Source organism: Amblyraja radiata, chromosome 1, assembly GCF_010909765.2.
Source record: "Amblyraja radiata isolate CabotCenter1 chromosome 1, sAmbRad1.1.pri, whole genome shotgun sequence".
NCBI classification, from domain to species: Eukaryota; Metazoa; Chordata; class Chondrichthyes; order Rajiformes; family Rajidae; genus Amblyraja; species Amblyraja radiata.
In genome coordinates this window covers 171,898,834-171,925,418 of record NC_045956.1, presented here as the reverse complement: position 1 = coordinate 171,925,418, position 26,585 = coordinate 171,898,834, and the positions used below count along the sequence as shown (strand labels likewise).

At 44.3% G+C, this 26,585-nt stretch overlaps 1 protein-coding gene across 2 annotated transcripts in view; it reads right to left on the bottom strand.

Annotated features, from left to right (window-relative positions):
• Positions 1 to 25,864, bottom strand: part of ctnna2 (catenin alpha 2) — a 1,182,272-nt gene extending 1,156,408 nt beyond the window's left edge. Inside the window, exon 1 of one of the 2 annotated variants that reach the window (XM_033035440.1) lies at positions 25,381 to 25,864. The gene's annotated coding sequence lies outside the window, so the exon portion shown is untranslated. Of the gene's footprint in view, positions 1 to 24,542; positions 24,888 to 25,380 lie in introns of those variants that run through there. The other variant, XM_033035446.1, reaches the window with a different exon arrangement.
• Between the last annotated feature and the right edge of the window lie 721 nt (positions 25,865 to 26,585).

Genomic DNA, 26,585 nt, shown 5'->3' with positions numbered 1-26,585 from the left:
TGATAGCCTTGGCTGTGAGGCTCATTTTGACAACATTTTACAAGTACCTTAGCACTTCCGCTTGTGTATTGCACCAGAAATCGTAAGCTCTCTTTTTCATCAGTAATTTTCATTTCTACTACTTCGTCCAATGAAAGCTTCAAACGCAAAGGATCTCCATCATATGTAGAAATTTCTATTGGTGATAGAGTGAAAGAGAGATTTTGTTGAGCTATGAGCTTATTGAATTCAGCTTGCCTATTCGCCAATGCAAATAATAAATCCTGTTAGCCTTGGCTTGGCGCCAACGGACAATAGGCAGGTACCTGATCTCCATCCTGGCTTGCTCGAGCCGATGTATCAGGCCTCGAAAAAGCATACTCATCTGTTGGCTTGTCCCGAACCTCTACAGTGGCTCCATAAGTAGTTTGTTTCAGTCTAGTACCCATTTGCTGAAATGAAGCTTTACCCATCTGCCATTGTTCCAATGGGTGCTCAAAGCCGTGAAATCCGGTGGTCCTCGGTTGTGGAATTGATCCAACTGCTGACTCACTTTGAGCAGTTTTATCTCTCAAACCAGAGTTCATCGCATCATATGATTTAGAACCACATCTTGAACCCTCACCTTCCATTATCTCCTTCTTTGATTTGACCACTGCCATCTTTGTAGCTAGTTCCAGCTGTTCTTTTCATTGCCTCATCTCTTCTTCTTGTCGCCTCATCTCTTTTTCTTGTCACCTTCTTCGTTTCTTTCATCTGTTCGTCTTGTAGCATCTGTTCTTCTTGTCGCCTCATCTGTTCTTCTTGTCGCCTCATCTCTTCTCTCTGTCCCTCATCTTCTTCTTCTTGCTCAATCTCATGTTTCTTCTTCAAGGCATCGGCTTCATTGAAAAAGCAGCTAGACCACCTTCAACTCCCAATCGAGCAGAAGCCTCTGATGCCAAACTGGCTATTGAACCAGATTTATGGCTTCATCTTCGTGTAGATACAATCGAAATACTATCTCGTGGTGTAATCTCCTCTTCCATTTCAGCACCTTGTTGCGTAACACTTCCAACTGTTGAGTGCGTAAGTTGTGGAAGATTTTCAGATAACCACTCCTCCACCTCATCCATGAAATAATTGAATAACTTCCAGAGGCCGCTATGAACACAGCAGTACATTTTGTTTCTCTCCAATCTCATGGCAGAGGTTAAGTAGTTGTTTCAGATTAGATTCCACTCTCTTCGCGTTCTTATCTGATTCCATTTGTTTCTTCTGTTTCTCAATTGATTTGGTAACCTGTTTCCATAACTTGTTTCTCTCCCCCTGGGTTTCTTTCAGGTAGGCAGCTTGGGCCTTATCTGCATCTTCTAGATATTTTAGCCTGGCTCTGCCACATTGTGGTTCTTCTGACTCACCTGCTCATCTTGCTCCATGGATTTGAACAGGTCTTGGCAGATTGCCAAAACTTTATATTGGGCGAACAAAGGCTTCTTCAATTTGCTTTAGTCTTGTTGATAAACATCGAGCAGAATGTTCCAAAACATTAGATAAGAAACTATAACAAACTGGACCTTCAGACAACATCCAAAATATTTTCGATGTTATTAATGACTTCAGTTCCGAAAGAATGTGTCTTATCATGACTTGAAAACAACTCGAGTACGAGCATCTGGATCTCTCCAGTCTGAACTGAAAAAACAAGCTTCTTGGCTATTTTCCAGGCTTAACAGCTTTCAAATCACCTTTACAGAAGCCGTTCAAATGAAAGCATTCCAGCTTTCAAATTCAGGAGTATTATAAAAGCTATTCTATTCATGATTCCGTGGTAATGTCTTCAATCTTCAGATAAGTCGTGTGGCAGTCGATAAATCTCTAAGCCAATCTCTGGCCGAGATCTATTGTCATCAGTTCCAATTCTAGAACCGGTTCTTCTGGCTGAAACTCTCCCGGATTCCTGGCCAAACCTTCTGCCATTCTTCTTTGGGACGTGGCATCCACCTCCTGTCAAAGGTATCCTTCAACTAATATAGTGGCAGATTATTATATAGTTCAAGAGATCGCTCTGTTCTCTCTCTACAATACCATTTATTTGTCGTTTGAACCTCACATGAGGTTTCTGCAGTCATACAAGAAAAGAACCAAGACACACACCAACACAATTTACACAAACATCCATCACAGTGAATCTCCTCCTCACTGTGATCGAAGGCAAAGTCTTGTCTCTCCTCTGCTCTCCATTCTTCTCCCGATGTCAAAGTCGAAGCCCCCGGCAGGCTCTAGCTAGTCCGCGGCCATTTAAAGCCGCGCCGGGCGATGTAAGGCCCTGCTCCGGGTCTTGATGTTGGAGCCCCCGGTGGGCGCTAGCAAGTCCCGCGGCTGTTTAAGACGCGCCGGGTGATGTAAGGCCCCGCTCCCGGTCACTTTCAACCCCGCAATTCGGGCGGGAGAAGTCGCCGTTGCCGGTGCCCCGCAAAGCAGTCTCCCACCGGGGACCCATGAGCTCCTGGTGTCACCATCAACCGGAGTCGGGTCGCAGCCGCGCGCCACCGCAGCTCTCCACGCTCCGAAGCCGGCCAGCTCCACGATGGTGAGTCAGCAGCTCCGCAGGCTCCGTGACTTGAGCCCCCAGGTCGTTCCGGTTGGATGCCGCTCCACGGTGCTAGGCCCCAACGACAACGGAGACCGACAGGGAAAAGGTTGGGTCCCCGTGCAGGGAAGAGATTTAAAAGTTTCCCCCACCCACCTCCCGCCCCCCACACATACACATTTAAAAGCCCACTACAAACTATACCCTCAACAGGACAAAAAAATAAAAAAAAGACAGACAGACTGCAGAGGCTGCTGCGACGTCACTTGGGAGACAGCGTGGTATTAGGTAAATGGCGTATTACACATGTGAGCGCTTCACGAGCCTTTCATTTTCACTTTCAATGAGAGTTTCTTTACTGTTGAAGAAAAACAGTAAGATATTCATCAAACTTCTTCTCTGACTCGTACACTTTAATCTTCATCAAACTTCAGCATATCGCTTTTAAATGTTAGAAGACTCCTCATGTCTCAGCATAACTCCCCATGGTCAAAGGATATTCCTTCCTACCATGTTGAGCTCCAAAACTAAACTAATAAGCTAACAGCTTCTGCGCAAGTGAACCCAGCAGCAAACACGCCCCAACTACATAATAAATCCCACCAATATAATTACAGGCTGCCAAAAATTTAAAGGAAATGCCATAATTTATGACACACAAAATAAAGCCAAATGGCCACTACAAGGCACAGTGCCAACTAATGCTCATCATAGATTAACCTACTAATTCCTGGAATCATCATGTAAACCTTCTCTGGACCCTCTCCAGCATATCCTCCCTCAGACTTTGGGATAGACTTTGTGAGTTCCAACCGCAGGAGCTGGCAGGGCTTAACATCGTGGAGCTGGCAGTCCCTGTCGGGGATCAACCTTGGAGCTCCAACCCCGGGGGCCTACGGACTTTAACATCGTGAAGCTCGCAGTCCCTTAGTTAGAGTCCGAGTGTGTGTCTCATGTGGGGGGTGGGGGGGGGGGGGGGGGGGGGGGGGGGGGGGGGGGGGGGGGGGGGAGGGGGTAACTGTTTTTCAGTCACTTCCTCGATGGAGAGGCGACTTTTTCTTTTTCCATGTCGCTTCTCCGCCTCCCCTCTTGTGGCTTAACAGCTTGGATTGGAGTGGCCTTTCCCGGAATCGGGCCGAGAGCTTCAGCAGCGGGCGCAGCGTGGACTTTTCCATCGCGGAGCGGGAGCGAAGCCTTGCTGGGGGTCGCCAGAAAGGAGTGCTCCAATCGCTGGCTTGGTGACTTTGATATCTTGGGGCTGTGGTCTGCGGAGCTTCTAGCCACAGGCCTAGCGTGAACTTACCATCCGGAGTCTGGGATCCCTTGCTGAGGATCGCAGGAGAAGAGCTCCGACCACCGGCCTGTAACATCCTGAAGACACGGTCTCCGGTAGGAATGTGGCTCTCCAAGGAGTGTGTTCGACATTCCCGACGCAGAGTTTCAATCATCCCGATGAGAAGGCCTGTACATCCGCCCATCCGTAGCGGCGACAATGGAGGGTCTATGGCCCCGACCACGGATGAACAAGGGAGGAGGACTGACTGAACTTTGTTACCTTCCACCACAGTGAAGAATTATGTGGTGGATGTTTGTGTTGGATTTTATTGTGTACTAGACTAAGTGGGACCCGTTGGGTCCCAGCATCACACAGGAGGGCTGGTCATCCAACGCAATATTCCACCTCTCCACCAATTCTAATATTAGTGGCCAGTTGGGGGGGGGGGGGCGCTTTCTGGAGCGCTAGTATGGGTGTGGTGGGCTGAAGGGACTGGTTTCCAGAGGGCTAGTATGCAAATTGTGCGCCAAATGGATTCTTAGGCTGGCGTCTCTGTCAATCAAGCCTGTTGTGCTGGCAACTCACTCACTCACGGCTGGTGGGCTGGTAGTTGACTCACGGCTAATGGCCAAAAATCACAGCCGTAAGTGGTAGCGTTTTATCTAAAATCAATATACAGTGCAAACAGGAAGTAAGTGCATTTACAGTAGTGCCTTTTAAGTTCAAGCCAAAGCACCCAAGCCACCATTTGCAGTAAGTAGTGCCTTTCAACTTCATGCCACCATTTGCAGTAAGTGGTGCCTTTCAACTTCAAGCCAATGCACCCAAGCCACCATTTGCAGTAAGTAGTGGCTTTCAACTTCAAGCCAATGCATCCACGCCACCATTTGCAGTAAGTAGTGGCTTTCAACTTCAAGCCACACCCAAGCCACCATTAGCAGTAAGAGGTGCCTTTCAACCTCAAGCCACACCCAAGCCACCATTTGCAGTAAGTAGTGCCTGTCAACCTCGTGCCACCATTTGCAGTTAGTGCCTTTCTGGAGCGCTAGTATGAACCATTTTAGAACCAATAGACATTTGTTTTGCAAGCTTTAGAACCAATAGACATTTTTTTGCAAACTTTAGAACCAATAGCCATTTTTTTGCAAGCTTTAGAACCAATAGACACTTTTTTTTGCAAGCTTTAGAACCAATAGACACATTCTGCAAGCATTTTAGAACCACTAAGGGCACTTACATTTGAGTAGACATGTGTTCAGTGTTATTCACAGCTCAGAGAAACATGACCCTCTGCCTTCCTCCATCTTGAAGAGACTGTGTGGCACACCACTTCCTGGTTTTATAGTCCCTCCCCCCTGCCGCCAGTGGGGGCAGCAGAGAGAATGGGGAATTTTGTAAAAACATTAATATCTCTGTCATTTTTAATCAACGGGAAAAATCCTCAGCACACATGCGGCAGAGCGGGGCTCTGAGCAAGGTGGCCAAAAATGACGGCCGTAGGTGGCGGCGTTCTCTCGGAAATCGCAGCACAGATTGCCAAAACCGATCAAGAACAGACTTTTAGTAATATAGATAGATAGATAGATTGTGTGTTCTTTTTTTCAACTGTATCGCTGCATGGCAAATTCATTTCACTGTACTTTGGTTGGTGCATGTGACAAATAAATTTTTACTTTGACTTTGAGAGACCGACTTCGGGAGCTCCAAGCCACAGGAGCTTCGACCACCCCAATCGCGGGAGCTTCGACCGCCCGAACGAGGGAGCTTCGATCGCCCCGACTGCAGATGGTTTGACTGCCCTGACCATGGGAGAATAAAGAGGAAAGAAGATTAGAATGTATTGCCTTCCATCACAATGAGGAAAGTGGGGAATCCGCTGTGATGGATGTTTATGTTAACTTTTATGTGGTTGTGTGTCTTGTTGCTTTTTTTAGCATGACTGTATGGTAAATCGAGTTTCACTGTACCTTAATTGGTACACGTGACAATAAAATACCTTTGAACCTTTGAGGTATGATGCCCAAAATTGCTCATAATATTCCAAATGTGGCCTTACCAGTGCCTTATAGAGCCTCAGCATTACATCCCTGTTTTTGTATACAAGTCCTCTTGAAATAAATGCCAGCATTGAGTTTGCTTTCTTTACTACCGATTCGGCTTGCAGATTAACTGTTTGGGAATCCTGCAACAGCACTCCCAAGTCCCTTTGCACCTCCGATTTCTGTATTCTCTCCCCACTTAGAAAATAGTCTATGCCTTTATTCCTACTACCAAGATGTATGACTCCACACTTTGCTACACTGTAGTCCACCTGCCACTTCTCTGCCCATTCTCCCAACCTGTCCAAGTCCTTCTGCAGAGTCCCTGCTTTATCTACACTACCTGCCCTTCCACCTATTTTTGTAGTCACTGGCAGCCAACCAGAAAAAGTCCCCTTTTTTTGCCACTCTTTGTCGTCTGCCATCCAGCCAACCTGCTATCCATGCTTTCTGGAAATCTAAGTAAACAACATCTACTGCCTCTCCTTTGTCTGTCCTGCTATTTACTTCTTCAAAGAATTCCAGCAAATTTGTCAACACCTCCCCTTCACAAAGCCATGCTGACTTTGGCCTATTTTATCGTGAACTTCTAAGTACTCCGTAACCTCATCTTTTATAATAGACTCTAAAATCCTACCAACCACCAAAGTCAAACTAACCGGCCTATAGTTCCCACTATTCCTCTTAGCTCCCTTCTGTGCAGCGGGTTGATATTGGCAATTTTCTAATCATATGGGACCTTTCCTGTCTCTAGTGATTCTTGAAATATCACTGTCAATGCCTCCACAGTCTCTAAAGCCAGCTTTTTCAGAACCCTAGGGTGCAGTCCATCTGGTCCAGGTGACTTATCCACCTTCAGCCATTTCAGCTTCCCAAGTACCTTCCCCCTAGCAATAGCCACTCCACTAACTTCCAACCCCTGACTCTCTTGAATTTCAGGCACATTGCTGGTGTCTTCCACTGTGAAGACTGATGCAAAAAAGTTATTCAACTCCTCTGACATTTCTTTATTCTCATTCTGTCTCAGAATGCTCATTTCAGTAGGACCATTCTACACTACATTCCTCATGGAACACTTTATCCTGCAGAATTCCTTTGACCACAAATGAATACGGCAGCGGTTTGAACAAAACCATGGCCTGCATGGATAGAAGGTGGTGGAGCCTCAAGCAGACTGTCAAATCATTCAGCAGAATGCTTAAAAAAATTTAAACAATTACCACAGAAGAAGCTGTAGAAATAGATATAATTTGTGACCTTTAAAAAACATTTGAACAGATATATAGATAGGAAGAGATTGGAGGACTATGGATCAAATGCAGGAACATGTCACCAGCCCAGTATGCCAACCAGCTGGCATGATCAGGGTGGGCCAAATGGCCTATTTCCAAGCTGTACATTTCTATAATGCTTCTGACTCGAATTGAATAGATGTATGTGAAATAGAGATGAGGTTGGGAACTTGGTCAACTTTTGTGCAGGGTAAAGGAAAATAGAAGACATCTTACAATGCACTGGTGTTGAAAGTCTCAATAAATAGAGAGTTAGAGAAACTGCAAAAATGGAATGAAGTCACCAGAAGGACTCCCACAGAAGGATGTGGAGGCCGTCAATGTACATTTGTAAGGCGGTGATTGATAGATTCTTGATTAGAACAGGTATCAGGTGTTATGGAGATAAGGCAGGAGAATGGGGTTGAAAGGGAAGGATAGATCAGCCATGCTTGTCTGATGTGCCGAATGGCCTTATTTTGCTCCTATAACTTATGAACTTAGGGAAGCAGGGTGTGTGGAGACACAGTCAGAATGACTATGAGAGTCAGTGATGCTCAAAATGGAAATGGAGCTAACAGATAGGATGTTTCCTATGGTGCATCTGTAGAAATTGGTAAGAGTCATTGGAGAGATGACAAACTTCTGAGGAAGCCTTTTTTGACCGCAGTCTCAATAAGATTGGACTAAAATAATTTGTTGATGATATTTACACCTGGAGACATAATGCTCTCAACCATCTCCACCTCAGTACAATTGGTCCAGATCAAGGAGCATACTCCACTCCACTTCCCAAAGTCATTGACCAGCTCCTTTGTTTTAATGACATTGAGGAAGAGGTTGGTATCATGATACATCACTATTAAATTCTCCATTGCCATCCTGTACTCAGTCTTACAATTGTTCGAGATTGAAAATCCCCTGACTTGCTGTTCCATATTCTAGTTTCAGAAGAACTAGCTCTAAAAGGAGTGAATGCAATGGTTGCCATCCATCAAAATTCAAGATTAGGATTCACAAAAAAAAGATTCTACAATACAAAAGCCTGACAATTGTTGGGAAAAGTATCAGAAGCAAACATCTTGAAAATTCATAACATGATTAGCCAGAATCACTATGGCCTATGAAGAGAAATTAGGCCTGACAAATTTCTAAAGCAGGATATTAAAAAAAAGCGCAATATAAAAAAGCAGGATACAAATGTACTGCAATATTAAATTTCTAAAAACCATTAAAAAAAGGTTTCACTCTGCAGTTATGCTTCATGTCAATACATTATATTATTGCAGATAATTTATAAGGGCACATTGAAAATGTATTAATGGATAAGAAAATCATAAGAATAAATGGGCAATTTTCAGCTAGGCAGGCTAAGATATATGCCATAAGGACTATTAGTTGTGGTTCAACTCGTGAAATTGGAATCACTACCTAGATGCCTGCATGCTATATAAAGGGCAGGTAATATTCACAACAGAATGTGTCAGACAATGACCATATTGAACATTAGAGGCTAATCACCTGCTCTTAATATTCAAATATCCAATGTTCTCGCGCGACACTGTGGCGCAGTGATAGAGTTGTTGCCTCACAGCACCAGAGACCTGGGTTTGATCATGACTATGGGTGCTGTCTGTACAGAGACTGCATGTTGTCCAAGGGGTTTTCTCCAAGAGCTCCGTTTCTTCCCACATTCCAAAGATATGGAAGTTTGTAGGTTAATTGGCTTCTAGTAAATTGTCCCCAGTGTGTAGGATAGAACTACTGTGTACAAGTGATCGCAGGTCGGCGTGGACTCTGTGGGCTGAAGGGCCTGTTCCCACGTTGTGTCTCTAAAACTATAAACTATATAAATTGTCAGGATGAGCATAGTTCCAACGGCATAAAGATTGGCACCATTCAGGTGAAAGTGGCTTGCTTGACTGACATTCCACCAACCAAACCCAAACTTTCATTTCATCTAACATCATACTTGGAGACATTCTGAAAGTTTGAGCCGAACATGCATATGTGAAATTGGAACACATTTCTAAACACAAAATGTGGTAGATATTTGAAACTTTCTTCTGAACATAGCAAACGATGCAAGATCAATTGTTAATATTTAATCACATGCTGGTCATTTTTTTTGTTATAAATCATAGTCAACAGACTGATTCCTGGGATGTCAGGACTTTCATATGAAGAAAGACTGATAGACTCGGCTTGTACTCGCTAGAATTTAGAAGATTGAGGGGGGATCTTATAGAAATGTACAAAATTCTTAAGGGGTTGGACAGGCTAGATGCAGGAAGATTGTTCCCGATGTTAGGGAAGTCCAGAACAAGGGGTCACAGTTTAAGGATAAAGGGGAAATCTTTTAGGACTGAGATGAGAAAAACATTTTTTACACAGAGAGTGGTGAATCTCTGGAAATCTCTGCCACATAATGTAGTTGAGGCCAGTTCATTGGCTATATTTAAGAGGGAGTTAGATGTGGCCCTTGTGGCTAAAGGGATCAGGGGGTATGGAGAGAAAGCAGGTACAGGATACTGAGTTGGATGATCAGCCATGATCATATTGAATGGCGGTGCAGGCTCGAAGGGCCGAATGGCCTACTCCTGCACCTATTTTCTATGATTCTATGTTTCTATAGTCATTCAGCATGGAAACAGGCCTCAGCCCAACACCTCCATGCCACCAAGATGCCTACCTAAGCCAGTCCCTTTTCCCTGCACTAGGTTCATAACCCTCTAAACTAATCGATGTACCCATCTAAGTGTCTTTTAAATGTTGTTATTGTACCCAAAACCCTCTGTGAGAAAAAGTGCTGGAACTCAACGGGTCAGGTAACGTCTCCAGAGAACATGGATAGGAGGTGTTTCAGGTCGGGACCTTTTTTCAGACGGTATGGAGGGGGTGGGGGGGAAGAGAAGAAAGCTGGAAGATAAGAGGGTCAAAGGTCAATGGCACTTTTATTGTCATACTAGATCAAGTGTAGACCCGTTGGGTCTATTCCCGCAACGCAAGATTCCACCACTCACCCGTTCCCCCAATGCAAGCCGTCCTCCCACGCAACATTGCGCCACTTGCGCATAGCCCCCAACTGCGCAGGAGTGACACATTTCTCCTCATCCCCAAGCACTCCCTCCTCCTCCACCCTCCCTCCAATCCCTAGAGAGAGCGGGGTGGCAGAGAGGGAGGGGTGGCAGAGAGGGAGGGGTGGCAGAGAGGGAGGGGTGGCAGAGAGGGAGGGTGGCAGAGAGGGAGGGTGGCAGAGAGGGAGGGGGATAGAGAGGGAGAGGGGGGTAGAGAGGGAGGGGGAGGGGGTAGAGAGGGAGGGGGAGGGGGTAGAGAGGGAGGGGGAGGAGGAGGGGGTAGAGAGGGTGGTAGAAGGAGAGGGAGTGTGGTAGAGTGGGGGAGGAGGGATGGTAGAGAGGGAGAGGGCGAGGGAGGGGGGTAGAGAAGGTGGGGGTTAGAGACAGAGGGGAGTAGAGAGGGTGGGAGTGAGGGTAGTTAGGGAGAGGCCATCACTCTCCTCCACCCCCCTCCCCCCATCTCCCTCTACCACCTCACTCCCCACCTCATCTCCCTCCTCCTCATTTTTCTCATCCTCCTCCCCTCGCTCCCATTCCCTGCCCCAGGACCAACCCAGGTCGTAGAGCAGCGCCAGGGCCTGGAACCCGGCCTGCTTCTCGTACTCAGCCCAGCCCTGGCTGTAGACTCCAGCCGTCACCTTTGCTGCCGCCTGGGCTCTAATGCAGGCCCCGATTTCATCTCCGGGCTCGTTCCTGATCCTGGACCCAGGTTCGTCCTTGGTTCCAGGGGTGGCTTCGGAAATATAGGTGGAATGCGACGGGAAGCTGGTTAGTATGTTGACGGGAAAAGTGTTAGGATGTGTGTAAATGGGAAGACTGTGGCCTAGCATTTGGAAGAAAATAGGAATTACACACACACACACATGTTTAGTATTATAGAGATGTGCGGAGTGCAAACGCACAGTGAAATTATTTTCTTACAGTTCAGTACTGTATTGCCATATTAAGGATATCCTCGATTCGCAAATTGTACACAAATAAGTGTCCCACCTCACTGATTTCACATGCAAGAGGCGCAAGTCCAGTCCACGCTCTAGGTGATGTTCACCTTTGTTCTCTGGGGCCGCCACCTGCAGCCGACCTTGAAGACGCGGACAAGACTCCAATCCCCACTTCTCCCCCACTGGCCTCATTCCTCGCCAGTCATGTCCATTGTCACCAGTTCCCTCCTCCCGGTCATGAGCATGGATTGGTTCAGCAGGCTTCCTTTTCCAGCCCAAGGTCAACCGGGTTCTCCGAGCAGGGACCAGCTTGGTGGCTTCCCCCTGTAGACGCAGTCTGCCGGGTCTTATGTTCAGCCCTCCATCCAGGACAATGCCTGGAAAGTAGTAGGTTGATACAGGTGAGCAGGTTTTTGTTTGGGTTTGTTAGGCCTATATTCAATAGAGTTATGAAAACTGGAAAGGACAATGAAATATCCAAAATACTCAAAGGGCTCAACAGGCTGGATATACAGTATTTTTCCAATGTATAGAAATATTTTTTTAATATATATATTTAAAAGAAAAATATATCCAGTCAGCTGAGCCCTTTGAGTATTTTGGATATTTCATTGCCCTTTCCAGTTTTCATAACTCTAGTGAATTATTTTTCTGTAAGCTGGAATATGACGAAATGGTTCAGCATGATCAAACTGAAAAAGCAAGCTCAAATGATTTTCACTTTCTATGTTTCCATGAATGTGCTGCAAGGATGGTATAGACAACTCAGTATTCCTCACGTAAAATCACTTAAAATTAGATAAATGCAATGATTGCTGTTTTAGTAGTTCAAGAAAGAAATGATATACTCGCTTTGGTGGCTGGATAATTAAAATAGGATCAGTAGGATGATACTAAGTTTCCTAGATATTATATACAAAGCAAAGCCAAGAAAGGAGAAATCTGAACTGGTTGTATAAAATAACATATCAATTAAAGTTATGCCATTTTCTCAACAACACAGTTAATGTCCTGCTATGCACATTGTTCACAGAAAGGTCTGATGGACTCCACATGATCACTCACCAAGACCACTGACGTACATAAAGCTACAAAAGGCTGGTAGGCAATTAATCAGAGCAACACTTCCTGAAGATCAAACATACAAAATCTATGAATAGCATTTCTGGTCAGGCTTAGGAGGTGCCCCAGGTGGAAGTTTTCATGACTGATTATTATTTTGCTGTGTGGCTAAGGATTTATAGATTCATTTCAAAGTTTAACCAGAAGTTGATGAATATCTCTTGTAAATTATGGAAGATGAATTGTAACCTATCATAATGCAAATAAATATAATTATATGTTCCAGAACTGACACATTTGAGCACCATGATTATATTAATTGACCCAAAATTACCTGCCATATTCCTGCTATTCTTCTTGAGTAAATATATCACATTCACTATTTTCCTCTATTGTACTCTGGCACTTGGGAAAATGTGAAAAATTATTTCGTCCCAACAACCTCCTCTCATCTCCTCTAGCAATAGTTTTCAGGTCAAACGCATCAGAATTGCTGAACACAAGGCTGATGAAATGTTTGCGACCAAAATCATTAAAACATTCATTACACATTGATGTTGTTTAACCTGCTTTAATCTGTTCCTAGAATGTCCTCCTTTTTTTTCTCCAGATTTCCAACATCTGCAGAATATTTTCCCACTTGATAAACAAGAACCAAGGTACAAAAAACAGGTAACATGATTAAATTGTATCAAAACCAACTTTGAAAAAGGAAACTTATTGAATTTTAAATTTAGAGCAATAGTAGAAATAGAAATTTTACTGCAGGGTGAAATACCAGCAATGCATCTTAGCTGGTCGCTTTCATCATCTCATTGTCGAGTGAGCAGCTGAGAGGAGGAGCTGAGCGGGAGATTTAAAAAGTACCTGCTTGTGTTCGGGAGTTGCTTTGGTGATAGTAGCTTAAACCTGGGCGTAAGAATCAAATCTTAATTTGTTAAAAGCAGGAAAGTAAGCAGCTTAACAGATGTGTTTGACTCAAAATAAAAATATAGTAAATTAGCAGAAGGCCAGTTAAATGGCGGAGGAAAACCTTTTAGAGAAATGCAACAAATACGTTTCTGTAGAAGTGACACTGGGAAAAAATTGGATGAGAAACCGAAGACTACATTTCCTATTGTCTGAATATACAGACAAAACACAAACATCCAGCAACATACTGTCTTTAAAAAAATTAAGCCGAGGACAAGAGCTAAATTGATGCTGCATCGTGGCTTAAACATTTATTTCCTCCAATTTTTGCATTATAAAATGCAAGATAATATTTCTCCCCAATTCTTTTTTCGATACACACTTGCCTCCTTAAGGAGACAGACATTTAGCTTGTCAACTTCCATTAGAGAAATTTCTGTCCCAAACGCTTATTTTTCCTGCATCCCTCCGGCTCAATCTTTCTCACCTATCTGTGATATGTGAGAATCACATATGTGTATGTTTGACATATGATTTGACAATCACATATGTGTATGTGTATGTATGTTTGAAAGCCTTCTCACATTTTAGTTTCTTCTGGTGGTAGACAAAACGACCAGCCAGACTATTGGGCATATCCTCCTCTTTTTTTTTGCAACTACTACATTCTTTCATCTAAGATTTTTAGTTTGCTTTCTCACTCTTATTGCCACCATTCACTTATTGACTGGGTAACCTTATCCCATTGGTCATCCAGTTTTACCCTATCAGTCATATACTCTCACTGCAGCTTCACAAGCTTCTTTCATCTCATTTAGTTCGGGCAAAGGGTGTTCAGCCTGAAATTTTAGGTCTCATGACTTTCCTGGATCGTATCTTCCAGGAGGCACATTTACAAGGTAGCAGTGTATTCCGATTCAACCCTGAGTGGGAATTCAAGAAAGAGTAGGAAGTACAGAAATATTTTGTCTGCATAGACTTCTCAAAAATGTACTCAGTATTAAACACTATTTGGGATGATAACAGTCCATAGTGCCAGTTTAACAGACTGAGACAAAAGTTGTGATTTATTCAACATCCAATGACTGAAAAGAAAAAGGTGGGCTCCGACAATCATAGTTTAAGAAATAGGTTTAAAAAGTAAATTATCCCAATGCCATATGGTAGCAAGAATAGAAATAGCAAAATCAAGCAGATTAATGTGTAGTTAAAGATAGCACAGGCAGGCACCATGTATTCATTGAGAACTGGGACCAGTTCTAGGATAGAAAAAATTCTGTTCACGAGATACACATTTCTTTCAAAATATTTATTCTCATTATTTTGGCTATATTACCTATCAAATCCCCCCCTCCCCCCCTCTCCAAACCAAAACCCCCTCTCTCTTTGGGGGAATATACCTAGACTGTATTTTAAACACCCGCTCTTTAAAACATCTCTCATTCTCCATTTGTTTTTAACCCCTCCCCAGTCCATTTATTACCTACCGGCCCCTATCTCACCTTTCCCCTGTTCTCTTTATACTGGGTGTCTTCTCTCTCCACTCTCAGTCCCGAGTCTCGATCAAAACAAAATTTCAAAGGGGTGGGGGTTTGAGGTTAATTATCTGAAAATGGATAATTTATTGATCATACCGTTTGATTCTAAGCTACCCAAGCAGAATATGAATGCTGTTCCCCCAGTTAGTGTGTGGACTCACAATGGCAATGGAGGATGCCCAGGACAGAAAGCTCAGTATGGGAATGGGAAGGCGAGTTACAATGGTGAGCAACTGGTAAATTCAATAGGCATTGACGAGTTGAACGCAAGAGTTCGGCATAACGGTCAATGAGTCTACGCTCGGTCTCAACAATGAAGGCCACATTAAGAACACCAAATGCAGTCCATGAGGTCAGAGGAGATGCACGCGAACGCTCATCTCACCTGGAAGAACTGCTTGGTTCCCCTTCCACATAAGCTGCTTGACTTGCTGGGTTCCTCTAGCAGTTTGTAGTCTGCTTCAATTTGGTCACAGTTGGTATCTAGAGCAGCAAATCAGCAAGTGGATCGACTGATTGTACGAGAATTATGACAAGTGAGTCTCCAAGGAAGGACAGGCAGGGACAGGTTAACATCATAAGTGATAGGAGCAGAATTAGGCCATTCAACACATCAAGTCTACTCCACCATTCAATTTTCTTCCTGCGTATGGCGTGCATAGCCTAAAGTTGTAGGACAACTTGTTCTATTTGATCTTATTTGATTGTGCATGCAGGGTTGATTGCATTCGTCGAAACAGGGCGGACCACGTGAAGGTTCCAATCTTCCACCCGCACCATTCAATCATGGCTGATCTGTCTCTCCCTCCTAACCCCATTTTCCTGTCTTCTCTCCTTAACATTTGACACCCCCAAATTAATCAAGAATCTATCTATTTCTACCTTAAAAATATCCATTGACTTGGTCTCCACAGATTTCTGTGGCAAAAGAATTCCACAGATTCACCACCCTCTGACTAAAGAAATTTGTCCTCATCTCCTTCCTAATGGGACGTCCTCTAATTCTGAGGCAATGACCTCTGGTCCTAGACTATCCCACTAGTGGAAACATCTTCTTCACATCCATTCTAAGCCTTTCACTATTCGGTAAGTTTCAATGAGGTCCCTCCTCATTCTTCTAAATTTCAGCGAGAACAGGCCCAGTGCCGTCAAACACTCATCATATGTTAACCCACTCATTCCACGGATCATTCTTGTAAACCTCCTCTGGACCCTCTCCAGAGCCAGCACATCCTCCCTCAGATATGCTGCCCAAAATTGTTCATAATACTCCAATTACAGCATGACCAGTGCCTTATAGAGCCTCTGAATCACATCGCTGTTTTTGTATTCTCGCCCTCTTGAAATACTGTAAATGCCAGCTTTGCGTTTGCCTTCCTTACTAATGATTCGACTTACAAAGGAGGGGGAGTTAAAGTTTTTAGCAACCGGGAGATGGCATCGGCCAAGGTGGACTGAGCAAAGCTGTTCAGCAAAACGATCGCCCAGTCTGCGCCTGACCTAGCCAATATATAGGAGTCAGCACCTAGAACAACGGATACAGTAGATGAGGTTGGAGGAGGTGCAAGTGAATTTCTGCCTCACCTGAAAGTACTGTCGGGGTCCTTGGACATAGTCGAGGGAGGAGATATAGGGATAGGTGTTGCATCTCCTGCAGTTGCAGGAGAAAGTACCCGGGGAGCGGGTGGTTTGGGTGGGAAGGGATGAGTTAACCAGGGAATAAGGCTTTGTTTACACATCTGAGCTACCCACTTGCTAGACTAGTTTAAACTCTCCTGAACAGCACTAGAATCTCTCTGGTTCCCATTCAGTTCAGGTGCAATCATCTTCTCAAACTGTTCCCACTTCCCTGTAAACGAGCCCACTGATCCATATTTGGTCTCTCCTGCACCAGCTCCTCAGCCTCGTATGTATCCATATCATCTACCTCGCCTTGCTAGGTTATGGAACAAGGAGTAAATATTAAGTTAGAATCCTAGGCATTCTGCTTTACAATTTACGACATAACTTTCTAAATTCTCCTTGCAGGACTTCATCTGTCTTCCTAACTATGCCTTGGTATCAATGTGAACCACGATCTCTGGCTACTAACCTTCCCCTTTCAGAATGCCCAGTGCCCACTCCAACATGTGAATGAAACTATCACCAGGAACAATGTTCACATCCTTCACAGTGGCACCAGAAACACCATTCTGGACTCTCACTCGTGGCCATAGAAAGTAACATTAAGGTATCATGCATTCATTACTATTATCCAGGGCGGCATGGTGGCGCAGCAGTAGAGTTGTTGCCTTACAGCTCCAGAGACCCAGGTTCGATCCTGATTACGGGTGCTGTCTGTATGGAGTTTGTAGGTTCTCCCCACGACTTGCATGGGTTTTCTCTGGGATCTTTGGTTTCCTCCCGCACTACAAAGACGTACAGGTTTGCAGTTTAATTGGCTTGGCATAATTGTAAATTGTCCCTAGTGTGTGTAGGATAATATAAGTGTGCGGGGATCGCTGGTCGGCATTGACTCGGTGGGAAGAAGGGCCTGTTTCTGCGCTGTATCTCTAAACTAAACAGTGGCTCTGATAATCATCGTCATAAAGTGCTTCAAGAGAATGGTGATGGCGTACATTAACTCCAACCTCCCAGCCAGCCTTGTTCCACCGCAGTTTGCTTACTGTGACAACAGGTCATAGAAACATAGAAACATAGAAAACATAGAAAAAATAGGTGCAGGAGTAGGCCATTCGGCCCTTCGAGCCTGCACCGCCATTCAATATGATCATGGCTGATCATTAGGTCCACAGCTGAAACCATCTCCCTAATCGTAAACGGATTTCTGGAACACCTATGCAACAAGGACGTCTATTTATCGACAATAGCTCCATCTTCAACACCATAATCCCATCCAAACTCACCTCTAAACTCCTGGACCTCGGAATCTGCACCCCTCTCTGCCACAGGATCCATGGCTTTTTGATCCACAGACCATAATCAGCGAGGACAGGTGACAACACTCGTCCACAATAATTCTCAAACACTGTGCCACACAAGGATGCCTTCTCAGTCCCCTACGATACTGCCTATACACCACAATTGCATGGCCAAATTTAGCTCTAACTCCATCTACAAGTTTGTAAATGACACCACTGTGGTGGGCCGGAACACAAACAATGATGAGTCAGAGTACAGGAAAGCAATCGAGAACTCAGAAACATGGTGTCAGGATTCTACCTAAATGTCAACAACATATAGGAGCTAGTTATTAACTTCAGGAAGCATAGAGTACATGCCACAATCAGCATTAATGGGGCTGAGGTGGAAATGGTTGAGACCCTCATTTTCCTTGGCGTTAATATTACCAATGTTCTGCCGTGGACCAATCACACTGATGCAACAGCCAAGAAAGCACACCGAATCTTCTCCTTCCTGAGGAGACGGAGGAAATTCAGCATGTCTCCAATGACTCTTATAAACTTCTACAGAGACACCATAAAAAGCATACTATCGGGTTGCATCACAGCTTGGTTTGGGTACAGCTCTGCCCATTATCGCAAGAAATTGCAGCTTGTAGATGTTATACAGACTAGAGGTCCCGCCATTGACTTCATCGACACTTCATACTGCCTTAAAAGAGCAGCTAACATAATCAAAGACGTGTCCCACCCTGGTCATTCTGTCTTCTCCCTGCCCCTGGATGATAGAAGGAATGGCTTGAAAGCATCCATCACCAGACTCAGGAACAGCTTTATCCCATCTCATCCGGTTTCTGCACTGTCCTTCAATAGGCAATGGTGATGTTGATTTACCTATACCCCATTGCAGACATTAGACTGTGTTCTCAGTTCACAAGTTATAGGAGTAGAATTAGGACATTCGACCCATCGAGTCTACTCCGCCATTCAATCATGGCTGATCTCTGCCTCCTAATCCCATTTTCCTGCCTTCTCCCCATAACCCATCACATCCGTTCTATGTATATGGAACTGATGTGCTATAATGCTGAGAACCATATTCTGCACTCTGTATCCCCATTTGCTCTATCTGTTATACTTGAGATTGACTTGATTGATTCATGTGGAGCATGAATCTGATCTGTTTGGATAGCATGCTAAACAATGCTTTTAACTGTAGTTCAGTGAATAATAATAAACCTAATGATAATAATAATAAACCTAAATCTAAAATGCCTGTCCTCAAACTAAGTTGAACCAAGTTTATTTCCCTGCTTTTACACATTTCTGGCTCTATTTATGAACCCCAGGATCCCATAAATTTTACTAACCTCTTTCCTAAAATGTAATGTCACTTCTAAGGATTAATACACATTGACAACTACTTCCTTTTTTTTTGCACACCTTTTAAAACATTGCTCTTACATCTATATTGTTTCTCATTCTTTCTGCCAGGGTGCATCTCCTCCTAAATCTATCTATCTATTTATCTATACATACATAACTAAAACTCTGATCTTGTGTACTTCCGGTTTTGCTTTTTTTTCTATTTGCACAAAAACGGTACACGATAGCGCTACGATTTTTGGCCACCTTACTCGGTTATTAAGGTTTAAAAATCTCAAAAAACGCGCATGTGCAGATTGGTCTCCTCTCTTGTCAGTCGCCGCCACGCAGATTGGTCTCCTCTCCTGTCGTTCGCCCGCACGGCGACGCCGCTTCCTGCACCATCGCCACACTGATTGGCCGGGTCCACTGTCAGTCACGGGTGGCGCCCGTCGAGGAGAACATAAACCTGAAGTAGCGGAGTGAGCATCACTAATGCTCCGCCGGCGGGAATGCTTCTATGGTGCCGAGTGGCCGAGCCCATTTTACGGCCTCCGTGGAGCACAGCCGCGGGCGCCGTCCGCCGTGTCGTCCGACCCAGGCTTCTACCCGCGAGGCCCCGGCCAGGGTTGGACGAGATCCAGGAGGCATTGAGACCACGACGATGTGGCCTCGCGACCATGGGGCCATGGCGGCAGTGGGGCCTTGTGGCGATGGAGCCTTGTGGCGGCAGTGGAGCCTCACCGAATTTCAAAATGCGCGGAGGAATCTATCTCTTCCTCTTTTTTTCAGTTTTTCCTGTCTCATGTCTGGTGGGGGAGGAGGGAGGATAGAGGGAGAGGAGGGGGGGAGTGAAGGAGGTAGGTAGTGGGTAATAGAGGGAGAGGAGGAAGTGAGGGAAGGCGAGGAGGGATAGTGGGGGCGATAGGGGTAGGTGAGGGATAGAGGGATAGGAGGGGTGTAGGGAGGGGAGAGGAGTTATGGAGGGAGGGAGGGAGTGTCTGAGGGTAGGGGAAAGGGGAGGGAGAGGTGAGGAATGGATTGGGGAGGGGAGGAGGAGAGAGGAAAGATCCTGGGGAGGTGAGGAGGGAGAGTGGGGGGGATTGAGGGAGAGGACGGGGTAGGGAGGGAGAGGGGGTAAAATTGGGGAGGTGAGAAGGGAGAATGGGGGAGGAGGGGGAATAGAGGGCGAGGAAGGGGGAGTGGGGTAGGTAGGGAGTGGGGAATAGAGGGAGAGGAGGGCAGTGGGGGAGGTCAGGAGGGATAATGGGGGGGATAAGCGGAGGCGAGGAATGGGGGTTAAAGGGATAGGAGGGGAGAGGAATTATGGAGGGAGTGACTGAGGGTAGGGGAAAGGAGAGGGAGGGAGAGGAACGGGTTGTGTTGGGGGAACAGTTGAGTGGTGGAATACTGCGTTGGGGGAGCAGACCCAACAGGTCTGCTCTTAGGCTTATTAAATTTAATCTCCTACTTGTCTTAATATTTTCCTTGCCCATCAACATCAGCTTCCTCACCGGTTCAATACACTTCCAAACAGTTATTCACAATGTGGAACATTTACCCTGCTCTCCCTTGTGCAAGTCATTAATATAAAATGAAAAAGGCAGTGGTCCAGCATTAACCTGTGAAACACCCATGTCTACCGCACTTTGCCTTTAAACAAATGCCTTATTTATTGATTTATGGATTTATATGTCACTTGCATAGGCCCTTCTGCCCAACTCATCCATGCCAATCAAGACGTCTGTCTAGATTAATCCCATTTGCCTGTGCTTGGTCCATATCCTTCTAAACCTTTCCCATCCATGCACCTTTTGAAATGTCTTCACAACATTGTAATTTTACTAGCCTCAACTGGCAGCTCGTTCCATATACCCATACTTTTCGGATTTTTTAAGCCTTTTCACTCACTCTCATCTAAGGCTATGCCCTCTAGTTTTAGATTCCATGACAATGGGAAAAAGGTATCCACCATATCTATGTCCCTCATAATTTTATAAACCTCCATGTGGTCTCCCCTCAGGGACAGTGAAGTTAACGTACAACATCTGCTACAGTCTTGATTAATAATGGAGGCTCAAAAGAAAGCTGCCCAGCTCCTAGTCATACAGCCATCCTATAGATCATCCACACTGCAAATATGGTTCACCGCTTGTGGAGGAAATAGATATTTAAGCCAATATGTTCAACATAAGGCTACTAGTGGACTTTTAAGTTCATATGTTTCTGACATGCCAACTATCCTTTTCAGTTAAATATTGCCAATTCCATTCTGAAAACCCTCAAAGAGGACACCAGCTATATTTTTTCATCAACCTACAGTTACATAAAAACCATCTCTATTGGCTCTTCCTTATCAACTACTTCAAGTGCCTATTAGAAATAATTAGGGGGAACTGACATTAAAACCGATACCTCTGTATTGCCTGATGCTATCCTTTTTAAACAAGGGTGTAAATTTGCCAATTTCTTGTCCACTCGTGTAACCTACATGTATTCCAGTGTTTGACCTTATCCTTTGAAAGATTAGGCTGGCAGGAAATTTACATTGGTGATCTGATTGGACTGTTATTGAACACTTCAGAGATGTGCATAAAAAGTTAAATTCTCTTCCCCTTGAGCCTTTCAGCACATTTGCTGTAGCTGTCGCTCAGATAGAGGCTTTAATATCAAAACAATTACAGCCAAGCCCAAATGAGTTTAGTTCAATGACCTTGACTTTAGGTTAAAACCCTTGAAGCTATCAACCTAAGCAGTCATCAATTAAATGGATTACTACTCATCTTATTATGCCCCATTACAGCATTTAGTATAGTAATTAAAAAATGCCACTACTCATAATTTCATTGAATGCCACTTTACCTTTGGAATAAACTCTGGCATTTGATTAATTGCGCAGGTTGATTTCAGTCCTATTCCATTTGATCAAGATCTGCAATTCCCAAAAAGTGAACTCAAGTTTTAAAGTAGAGTGCAAATTGCTAAACAAATGTAGACCATAAATCACCTTTACCCGAGGGAGAAATGCAATGCTGGCAAATTTGGGCCAATGTGTTTTACTGTAGGGGAGATTTAAAAAAATTCCAGGCATCCCTGGATTTGGAGGGACACCAAGGCTGGATTATGTTTAAAAAGGCATATGGCCGATGTTAGGAACTTAAAATGAGTCCAATACGTAGATAAAGTGAGGTATGTAAATAAATAGCATGGCAAAAACGAGACATAAAAATATCACTGGTGAACAGGGTTAAGCATATTCCCAAATAATTTTATAAGTATATTCCAGGCAAGAGGATAACCAAGGGAAAAGGTTATACTCCTTAAGGCAATCTGTATGTGGAATTCAGAAGCCTTCAAGGAATAGTTAGTCATAGATTCTTTCAGCGAGGAAACTGGCCCCTTGAGCCAAAGGCCACACAGACCAACATGTCCCATCTACACTAGTCCCACATGCCCGCATTTCGACAATATCCCTCCAAGCCATGTACTTATCTAAATGTTTCTTAAACATTACGAGAGCACCTACCTCCTCTAGCAGCTCTTCCATACACCCACCACATTTTGTGCGAAAATTTTACCCTTCAGGTTCCTATTAAATCTTTCTCCCCTCACCATAAACCTATGTCCGCTGGTTTTCAATACCCCTGCTCTGGGCAAGAGAATCTGTGTGTCTATCCGATCTCTTCCTCTCATGATTTAGTACACCTCTCCCTGTAGCTCAGGTCCTCGAATCCTGGCAACATCCTCATAAATCTTCCTTAAGTTGTTTATGTATTCACAAGCATTGTAGAACGAAATTGAGAAAGCAGACAATGAAGTTCTAAAACAATCTATCAGTAAAAAGGTAATAGACATTTTAGTAGGATTAGAGATGATAAATTCCTGGGAACTAATGAGATGTATCCAAGGTAGCCATGACAGGCAAAGGAGAGTCAGAGTCATGCAACATGGAAACAGGCCCTTCGACTCGACGAGCATGCCCCAAGATGCCCCATCTAAGCTCATCCCAGTTGCCCACGTTTGATCCATTCCTATCCACAAACCTGTACCAAACCTATCCACAAATGCTGTTTATAGTATCTGCCTCAACTACCTTCCCTGGCAGCTTGGTACGGATACGCGCCACCCTTGAGTGAAAAGGTTGCCTCTCAGGTTCCTATTAAATCTTCCTCCTCTTATCTTAAACTATGTCCTCTGCTTCTTAATCCTCATAACCTGGGTAAGAGTGGGCATTCACCCTATCTGTTCTGCTCATGGATAATCAATCATTTAGGCTCACGCAGATTTTTAAATCCTCTCTGGTAACAGATAAGGAACCATACAACTAGAAAGTAAAATCCTACCTTTATTGCTGAAGAGCAGCAAGGGTAAATTAGTCATCACAGGTGTGTGTGTGTGTGTCTGTCTGTCTGTCTTACTGCAGTGGTAGATGGAACATCTTGGTCAGCATGGACGAGTTGGGCCATGCTGACCAACTCTATTGGTCGGCATGACTTGTGTGCTAATACACACAAGTTGTTGTATTAGAGAAATACACAGAATCTTGACAGTTGTGTGTCAGCAACAGTGCTGTGTAATGTCAAAGGTAGGTAGTTGGTCTCTTGGAAAAGCTTGTGACTTTCGGTGTGGTGCTAAAATAAATTCAAACATTTTGTAGTGTACCATTGATCGATGGTCGACGAGGACTCTGTGGGTTAAAGGGCCTGTTTCCATTCTGTATCTCTAAAACCTAAGTGAATCTTTTAGTAGTTTCATGATAATCATTAAGACAGTTTCATTATTGGTTCTGAACAAAAGTCTCTGCCCCATTGGTCCAAACTTCTGGATTCTAGTCCAATAACACAAGCACCACACTGACCCTCAATGTTTGGTGCAGCATTGTCAAGAAGCTTACATCCTGTGTAAATAACAAATATATTTCTACTGTTGGTGTAATTAGTGGTTGCATCTATTAGATGATCTTTAATCTAGTTGAAAATAAATTTATGGGGGGAAAAAAACATATTTTATACAGAAAATGTGACCCATTAGCGCAAGGTGTAATATAAGTCTATGATTATAGAATATAAGAGAAATGGAAATTCAAGCATTAATGGGGAGGTCAGTTTATGTGCAAGTCTCTATATAAATAATTATAACATGAAATATAAGTACTCAGCCATTGGCTCATATCTGGGTTCTCATCCAAACTTTAGATGGAATTACTTCAACTATATTCTGGAAAAGTTAACTTATGTGTTGACAATAATAAATTCAAATTACATGACATTCTACATATTGTTCAACCTGTTTACAAACTGGCACTATGATATTTACAATGACTAGCCAATAAACAAAACTTGTTTTCTTAAAAAAAAGTTGCAACCAAATATAGAAATCGTGAAAAAGTACAACAGTATTTGCAGTTTCACTGCTGCAGACTCAAATACATTACTGTACAAATTATCTACTTTAAGAATTCCTGGATCGTTAGGAAACGCAACCACATTGAAAGAATACTATTTCGTCTCTCACTTTTCAACAGAAAAACCTTATTCCAAATACAATATTAAAACGCTTAAATTCAGTGAGAGGAATGAAGTAATTATAATTAAAAATCACACTTACATGAAGGGAAGAGTGATATTTAAAGCAAAAACCGGAATGTCAAACCCCACCGGAAATTTCCCACAGTGAAAAAGTCATCAGTAACGGACGAGGAATGGGATTACAGGAATACAGCAGACTGAGCATCCCCACAAACCGAAATTGTAAGTATCTGCTGGGGGAATGAGAGGCGAGGGGCTGGAAATACCCGACACGGCTCCTCTCCGTCAGCTTAGAAAGCTGCAATCGAAATAAAAGGAGCAGGCTTTTGCAAAAGATCGTCCTTTGTATATGTCATTATTCGCTCTTAGCAAAATCGCTGCGGCCTGTAATATTCCTGAAGGCCCAGACAGCATTCACTGAACGAACATTAATTTCACCTTCATTCAATATATATATATATATATATATATATAGGTTTTCATATTTTTAATGTGAAACAAAAAAAATAGAAAGCATGATTGTAACCCCATAGGAAATGTCATGCGGCTCAGCAAAGAACGTGCGCCTTTGCTTGGGGAGAGGGGACGAGCTGTGGATAAAGCTGACACTTTTCCAACACTACATCTAAGAAAAAACCTAATCATGAGTGGTAACGCTTAAAAAAAAAGAGTTAAATCCATCATTGTATAGTTAATACACCTTTGTAAAAACATAATCAAATGCACCTTGTCCAAGAGTGCACTTTTTAGGAAATGCACCGTTAAAGCTGACTTTTTTTCTCTGATAATAAAGGCCACGTTTTAGATTGCAATCACTCAGTATATAATATTTTAAAAAGCTGCAACCATCCAAATGCAAGGGCGCACACAAAAGACTATCAAAAAATGATAATTTGCAAATGAATCCCGCTACGCACCTGCCGATTTCTTCTTTTTTTTAGGGGGGGCGGGTATGTGTGGTGGGGGCGAGTACAGCAGTTGTGTGTTCCCCTCACTGATTGTTGCCCGAGGTTTGAATCGCTGCTCTCAAGTCTCTCTCTCTCTCTCTCACACACACAGTGTGGCTGTTGGTGTCTATGGTGATGGAGAGAGAAGGGAGGAGGGAGGGAGGGAGGGAGGCGGCAGCGGTGCTGCTGCTGACAATAATGATGGGAAGCTCGCAGCTGCTGCCTGCTACCGTCGCTCGGCAATCACAAGCGCCACCACAGGACTAGAAATATATCGCTGTCTATGCATGTGTGTGTTTTTTGTCTTCCTTGCCACTTAAACTATTTTTTCCCCCTCCTCCTTTTACCACACGGGTCACCGAATGCGTATTTCCAGCGCCGTTGTCAGTCAAGTCTACCCCCCCCATGGGACTGTCACTGTCCTCTCCTCCCCTCCTTGGCCACCGATGCTCGACAAGCTCCGCCCGCCCCGCCCCGCCCCGGCGAACGAACAGAGGGCGACTCGCGCGCGTACGCTGGCTCGAGCCTCTCTCTCTCTCTCCCCCTCCGGCCCGTCCGCTCCCAACGGACTTCTCATTCAATTCACCGCTCGCGCTCGCTGGCTCGAGCCCCCCCCCGGTCCGCTCCCCAACGGACTCTCCATTCAAGTCGCCGCGCGTGAGGGGCAGGCGCGCGCTCGGCCGCTCGCTCGCTCGCTCTCGGATCAACGGGCGAGGGCGGCGCTCGTGCACGCGGTGGCGGGTGAGGCCAGGACAAGGTCAATGAACTAACGTGTTCAGAGAAACGAACTGCAGATGCCGGCTTTACACCGAAGACAAGACACAAAAAAACCCGCTGGTGCGACTCAGCTGGGACGGACTGCAGGCAGCATGCACTGGAATTTAGAAGGATGAGAGAGATGATGCAGGAAACATGTTCCCGATGTTGGGGGAGTCCAGAACCAGGGATGGTCACAGCTTAAGAATAAGGGGAAGGTCATTTAGAACTGAGATGAGGAAAAACATTTTCACCCAGAGAGTTGTGAATTTGTGGAATTCTCTGCCACAGAAAGCAGTGGAGGCCAATTCACTGGATACATTCACAAGAGAATAGATAGAGCTCTTATGGCTAGTGGAATAAAGGGATATGGGGCGAAGGAAGGAACGGGGTACTGTTTGTGGATGATCAGCCATGAT